General features: G+C 41.2%; 1 pseudogene; it reads left to right on the forward strand.

Annotated features, from left to right (window-relative positions):
• The window catches only part of LOC114620382, a 7,636-nt pseudogene extending 1,019 nt beyond the window's left edge, over window positions 1-6,617 (forward strand).
• Window positions 6,618-6,817: the final 200 nt, after the last annotated feature.

Below are 6,817 nucleotides of genomic sequence, written 5' to 3' on the forward strand. Positions count from 1 at the left end.
TGTTGAGAAACTGAATCCTGAGTCATCCAGGAGCCACTGCACTCAGAGCAGCTGGTAAGAACTCCATCTCACTCCCTAAACCCCAGAGATAGATCGGGGAGCCAGGGACATCCAGGGCACAGCAGCTACCCAAACCCCGCCCCTCCGGAATTCCACTTCCCTTCTGCCCCTGCCTGGTCCTCTGGGCTGGAGCAGACACAGAGTTGGTCTGCTCCTGTCCTGTGGAGAAACTGAATCATGAGTCATCCAGGAGCCACTGCACTCAGAGCAGCTGCCACAGAGTCGGTCTGCTCCTGTCCTGTTGAGAAACTGAATCCTGAGTCATCCAGGAGCCACTGCACTCAGAACAGCTGGAGGAACTGCACTCAGAGCAGCTGAAACTGAATCCTGAGTCATCGAGGACCCACTGCACTCAGAGCAGAAGGATTTCCAGATCCAAGAGGTGGCCTGAGTCCCAGGAGTTATTCCACCCAGGAGATTAGGAGCATAAGACCACAGAGACCTCTGGACTCTGAAGAGCTCTGCAATAAGCAAGATAACTGGAAATACAGACTCCAGTTTTACACAGTGAGGGCAGGTACCACTAGAGTTAACCAGATGGCGAAAGGCAAGCGCAAGAACATAAGCAATGGAAACCAAAGTTTCTTGGCATCATCAGTGCCCAATTCTCCCAATATAGCAAGCCCTGAACACCCCATCACACCTGAAAAGCAGGATTCAGAATTAAAATCACTTCTCATGATGATGATAGAGGATTATAAGAAGGAATTAAGTAACTCCCTTAAAGAAATACAGGAGAGTACAAGTAAACAGATAGAAGCCCTTAAAGAGGAATCACAGAAATCCCTTAAAGAAATGGAAGAAAACACAAAGAAGGAATTAAACAAAAACATTCAGGATCTGAAACTAGAAATACAAACAATAAAGAAAGTTCAAAGGGAGACAACCATGGAGATAGAAAACCTAAGAAAGAGATCAGGAGTCACAGACGCAAGCATCACCAACCGAATACAAGAGATAGAAGAGAGAATCTCAAATGCAGAAGATACGGTGGAAAATATTGACACAGTTGTCAAAGAAAATGCAAAATGCAAAAAACTCCTAACTCAAAACATCCAGGAAATCCAGGACACAATGAGAAGACCAAACCTAAGGATAATAGGTATAGATGAGAATGAAGATTCCCAACTTAAAGGGCCAGTAAATATCTTCAACAAAATTATTGAGGAAAACTTCCCTAACCCAAAGAAGAAGATGCCCATAAACATACAAGAAGCCTACAGAACACCAAATAGACTAGACCAGAAAAGAAATACCTCCCGTCACATAATAATCAAAACATCAGATGCACAAAACAAAGAAAAAATACTAAAAGCAGTAAGGGAAAAAGGTCAAGTAACATATAAAGGCAGACCTAAAAGAATTACACCAGACTTCTCACCAGAGACTATAAAAGCCAGAAGAGCCTGGACTGACATCATACAGACACTAAGAGAACACAATTGCCAGCCCAGATTACTATACCCAGCAAAACTCTCAATCACTATAGATGGTGAAACCAAGATATTCCATGACAAAACCAAATTTGCACAATATCTTCCCACAAACCCAGCACTTCAAAGGATAATTGATGGAAAATGCCAACACAAGGAGGGAAACTACAACCTAGGAAAAGCAAGTAAGTAATCTTCCAACAACCCCCAAAAAAGATACAAACATAACTTTACCTCTAATAACAAAAATAACAGGAAGCAACAATCATTTTTCCTTAATATCTCTTAACATCAATGGTCTCAATTCCCCAATAAAAAGACGCAGACTATCAGACTGGATACACAAACAAGACCCAGAATTTTGCTGCATACAAGAAACGCACCTCAGTGACAAAGACAGACACTACCTCAGAATAAAAGGGTGGAAAACAAATTTTCAAGCCAATGGTCCCAAGAAACAAGCTGGAGTAGCCATTCTAATATCAAATAAAATTGACTTTCATCCAAAATTAATCAAAAAAGATAAGGAAGGACGCTTCATACTCATCAAAGGAAAAATCTACCAAGGTGAACTCTCAATTCTGAACATCTATGCTCCAAATGCAAGGGCACCTACATACATAAAAGAAACTTTACTAAAGCTCAAAACACACATTACACCTCACACAATAATAGTGGGGGATTTCAACACCCCACTGTCAGCAATGGACAGATCATGGAAACAGAAACTAAACAGAGACACTTTGAAATTAACAGAAGTTATGAACCAAATGGACTTAACAGACATCTATAGAACATTTCATCCTAAAACAAAAGAATATACCTTTTTCTCAGCACCTCATGGTACCTTCTCCAAAATAGACCATATAATTGGTCACAAAACAAGCCTCTACAGATACAAAAAGATTGAAATAATCCCTTGCATCTTATCAGATCACCACGGACTAAGACTGGTCTTTAATAATGACAAAAACAATGGAAAACTCACTTGCACATGGAAACTGAACAACTCTCTACTCAATGATGACTTGGTCAAGGAAGAAATAAAGAAAGAAATAAAAGACTTTTTAGAATTCAATGAAAATGAGGACACATCATACCAAAACTTGTGGGACTCCATGAAGGCAGTGCTAAGAGGAAAGCTCATAGCTCTAAGTGCCTACAAAAAGAAACTGGAAAGAGCACACACTAACAAGTTGACTGCACAACTAAAAGCTCTAGAACAAAAAGAAGCAAATACACCCAGGAGGAGTAGAAGGCAGGAAATAATCAAACTCAGGGCTGAAATCAACCAAATAGAAACAGAAAGAACAATAGAAAATATCAATAAAACCAGGAGTTGGTTCTTTGAGAAAATCAACAAGATAGATAAACCCTTAGCCAGATTAACCAGAGGGCACAGAGACAGTATCCAAATTAATAAAATCAGAACTGAAAAGGGAGACATAACAACAGAAACTGAAGAAATTCAAAAACTCATCAGATCCTACTACAAAGGCCTATACTCAACAAAACTGGAAAACCTGGATGAAATGGACAATTTCCTAGACAGATACCAGGTACCGAAGTTAAACCAGGAGCAGATAAACCATCTAAATAGTCCCATAACCCCTCAGGAAATAGCAGCAGTCATCAAAAGCCTCCCCACTAAAAAAAGCCCAGGACCAGATGGTTTTAGTGCTGAATTCTATCAGACCTTCAAGGAAGACCTAATACCAATTCTCTTCAAACTATTCCACAAAATAGAGACAGAAGGAACACTACCCAATTCGTTCTATGAAGCTACAATTACACTCATACCCAAACCCCACAAGGACCCGACAAAGAAAGAGAACTTCAGACCAATCTCCCTTATGAACATCGATGCAAAAATACTCAATAAAATTCTAGCAAACCGAATCCAAGACCACATCAAAACAATCATCCATCATGATCAAGTAGGTTTTATCCCAGGAATGCAGGGATGGTTCAATATTCGGAAATCCATCAATGTAATCCACTATATAAACAAACTTAAAGAAAAAAACCACATGATCATCTCACTAGATGCTGAGAAAGCATTTGACAAAGTTCAACATCCCTTCATGATAAAAGTCTTGGAAAGATCAGGAATTCAAGGCCCCTACCTAAACATAGTAAAAGCAATTTACAGCAAACCAGTAGCCAACATCAAGCTAAATGGAGAGAAACTTGAAGCAATCCCACTAAGATCAGGGACTAGACAAGGTTGCCCACTCTCCCCCTACCTATTCAATATAGTACTGGAAGTCTTAGCCAGAGCAATTAGACAGCAAAAAGAAGTCAAAGGGATACAAATAGGAAAGGAAGAAGTCAAAATATCGCTATTTGCAGATGATATGATAGTATACTTAAGTGACCCCCAAACTTCCACCAGAGAACTCCTAAACCTGATAAACAACTTCAGCAAAGTGGCTGGTTATAAAATCAACTCAAACAAATCAGTAGCCTTCCTCTACATGAAAGATAAACAGACTGAAAAAGAAATTAGGGAAATGACACCCTTCACAATAGTTGCAAATAATATAAAATACCTTGGTGTGAATCTAACCAAGCAAGTGAAAGACCTGTATGACAAGAACTTCAAGTCTCTGAAGAAAAAATTGAAGAAGATCTCAGAAGATGGAAAGATCTCCCATGCTCATGGATTGGCAGGATTAATATAACAAAAATGGCCATCTTGCCAAAAGCAATCTACAGATTCAATGCAATCCCCATTAAAATCCCATCTCAATTCTTCACAGAGTTAGAAAAGGAAATTCTCAAATTCATATGGAATAACAAAAAACCCAGGATAGCGAAAACTATTCTCAACAATAAAAGAACTTCTGGAGGAATTACCATCCCTGACCTCAAGCTGTACTACAGAGCAATAGTGATAAAAACTACCTGGTATTGGTACAGAGACAGGCAGGAAGATCAATGGAATAGAATTGAAGACCCAGAAATGAACCCACACTCCTATGGTCACTTGATCTTTGACAAAGGAGCTAAAACTGTCCAGTGGAAAAAGGACAGCATTTTCAACAAATGGTGCTGGTTCAACTGGAAGACAACATGTAGAAGAATGAAAATTGATCCATTCTTATCCCCTTGTACAAAGATCAAGTCTATGTGGATAAAGGACCTCCACATAAAACCAGATACACTGAAACTAATAGAAGAGAAGGTGGGGAAAAGCCTCGAATACTTGGGCACAGGGGAAAAGTTCCTGAACAGAACTCCAATGGCATATGCTCTAAGATCGAGAATTGACAAATGGGACTTCATAAAATTGCAAAGATTCTGTAAGGCAAAGGACACTGTCAATAGGACAAAACGACAACCAACAAATTGGGAAAAGATCTTTACCAATCCTTCATCTGATAGAGGGCTAATATCCAATATATACAAAGAACTCAAGAAATTAGACTCCAGACAACCAAATTACCCTATTAAAAAATGGGGTATAGAGCTTAACAAAGAATTTTCAACGGAAGAAACTCGAATGGCCGAGAAGCATCGAAAGAAATGTTCAGCATCCTTAGTCGTCAGGGAAATGCTAATCAAAACAACCCTGAGATTCCATCTCACACCAGTCAGAATGGCTAAGATTAAAAACTCAGGTGATAGTAGATGCTGGCGAGGGTGTGGAGAAAGAGGAACACTCCTCCGTTGTTGGTGGGACTGCAAGATGGTGCAACCACTTTGGAAATCAGTCTGGCGGTTCCTCAGAAAATTGGACATAGCATTACCCGAGGATCCAGCTATACCACTCCTAGGCATATACCCAGAAGATGCTCGAACATATAACAAGGACATATGCTCAACTATGTTCATAGCAGCCTTATTTATAATAGCCAGGAGCTGGAAACAACCCACATGTCCTTCAACTGAGGAATGGATTAAAAAAATGTGGTATATTTACACAATGGAGTATTACTCAGCTATTAAAAACAATGAATTCGAGAGGTTCCTAGGTAAATGGATGGAACTAGAAATGATCATCCTGAGTGAGGTAAGCCAATCACAAAAGAACACACATGGTATTCACTCACTGATTATTGGATATTAGCCTAGAACCTTGAAATGCCCAAGATGCAACTCACAGGCCACATGAAGCCCATAAAGAAGGAAGACCAAGTGAGGGTGATTCGGTCCTTCTTAGAAGGAGCAACAAAATACTCAAGGGAGCAAATATGGAGACAAAGTGAGGGACAGAAACTGAAGGAGGGGCCGTCTCAAGACCACTCCACCTGAGTATCTATCCCATGTGCAATCACCAAAGGTAGATGCTGATGTGGAAGTCAGGAAGTGCATGCTGATAAGAGCCTGATATGGATATCTCCTCAGAGGCCTTCAAGAGTCAGACATATTCAGAGGCAGATGCTCACAACTAGCCATTGAACTGATCATGGGGTTCTCAATAGAGGAGTTAGAGTGAAGACTGAAGGAGCTGAAAGGGTTTGTGGCACCATGAGGAGAGCAACAATACCAACCAACTACAGCTCCCAGGGTCTAAACCACCAGCCTGGGAGCACTTAGGGGGGGATCCAGGGCTTCAGCTGAATATGTAAAAGTGGAGGGCCCTGCTGGGCATAGGTGGAAGAAGAGAACCTTGACCTCATGAAGGCTGGATGCCCCAGGGGGTGGGAATTTTGAGGGTGGGGAGGTGGGAGTGGGGCGGTGTAGATAGAGGTTACATCCACAGAGAAGAAGGAGGAGGGGCGAGGGGATTGGGGGTTCCGAGGGGGTGGTGGGGGATGGGGTAAGGGGACAACATAGGAAATGTAAATAAATCATCCAATAAAAAAAAAAAAAGAAAAAAAAAAGAAATAACCCAGAGGTTACGGCCTCTGCTGCCACAGGGCCATTATCACCATCTGCCTCATCGGCATCAAGAACATGTATGCAAGGGTCACTGGGTCCATGAACATGCTCAACCTCCCCCGGGGCCTCTTCCATGGGCTTGCCCGCCAGGAAACCCATCAACATTTGGCCGATAAGAAGGGTCTTCCAGAACCAGGAAGCAACAGAACTCTGCAGCTTTGCTCATTTGGCTCTGGCTTTGGAGTCAAGAGGAGAAGGAGACTACTGGCACAGTTGATGCTGATTAGTTGGAGCTAAGATATTAGTGCTGATTAAGTAGAGACTATCATCACTCAGGCGAAATCTTCTTGAAAGTATTTTCTGATAAACCAAAGAAGGTGCGTTCCAGAAATGGCCAAGTTTGTACTTTGTGCTTCAGATATACAGGGTAATGAGTAAGAGTCATGTAGGTGTTACTGGATTTTAAGGCATCAAAGAGTCTCGAAGAGGAGCTGAGG

This window comes from Grammomys surdaster, unplaced genomic scaffold, assembly GCF_004785775.1.
Source record: "Grammomys surdaster isolate TR1022 unplaced genomic scaffold, NIH_TR_1.0 168, whole genome shotgun sequence".
Lineage (NCBI taxonomy): Eukaryota > Metazoa > Chordata > Mammalia > Rodentia > Muridae > Grammomys > Grammomys surdaster.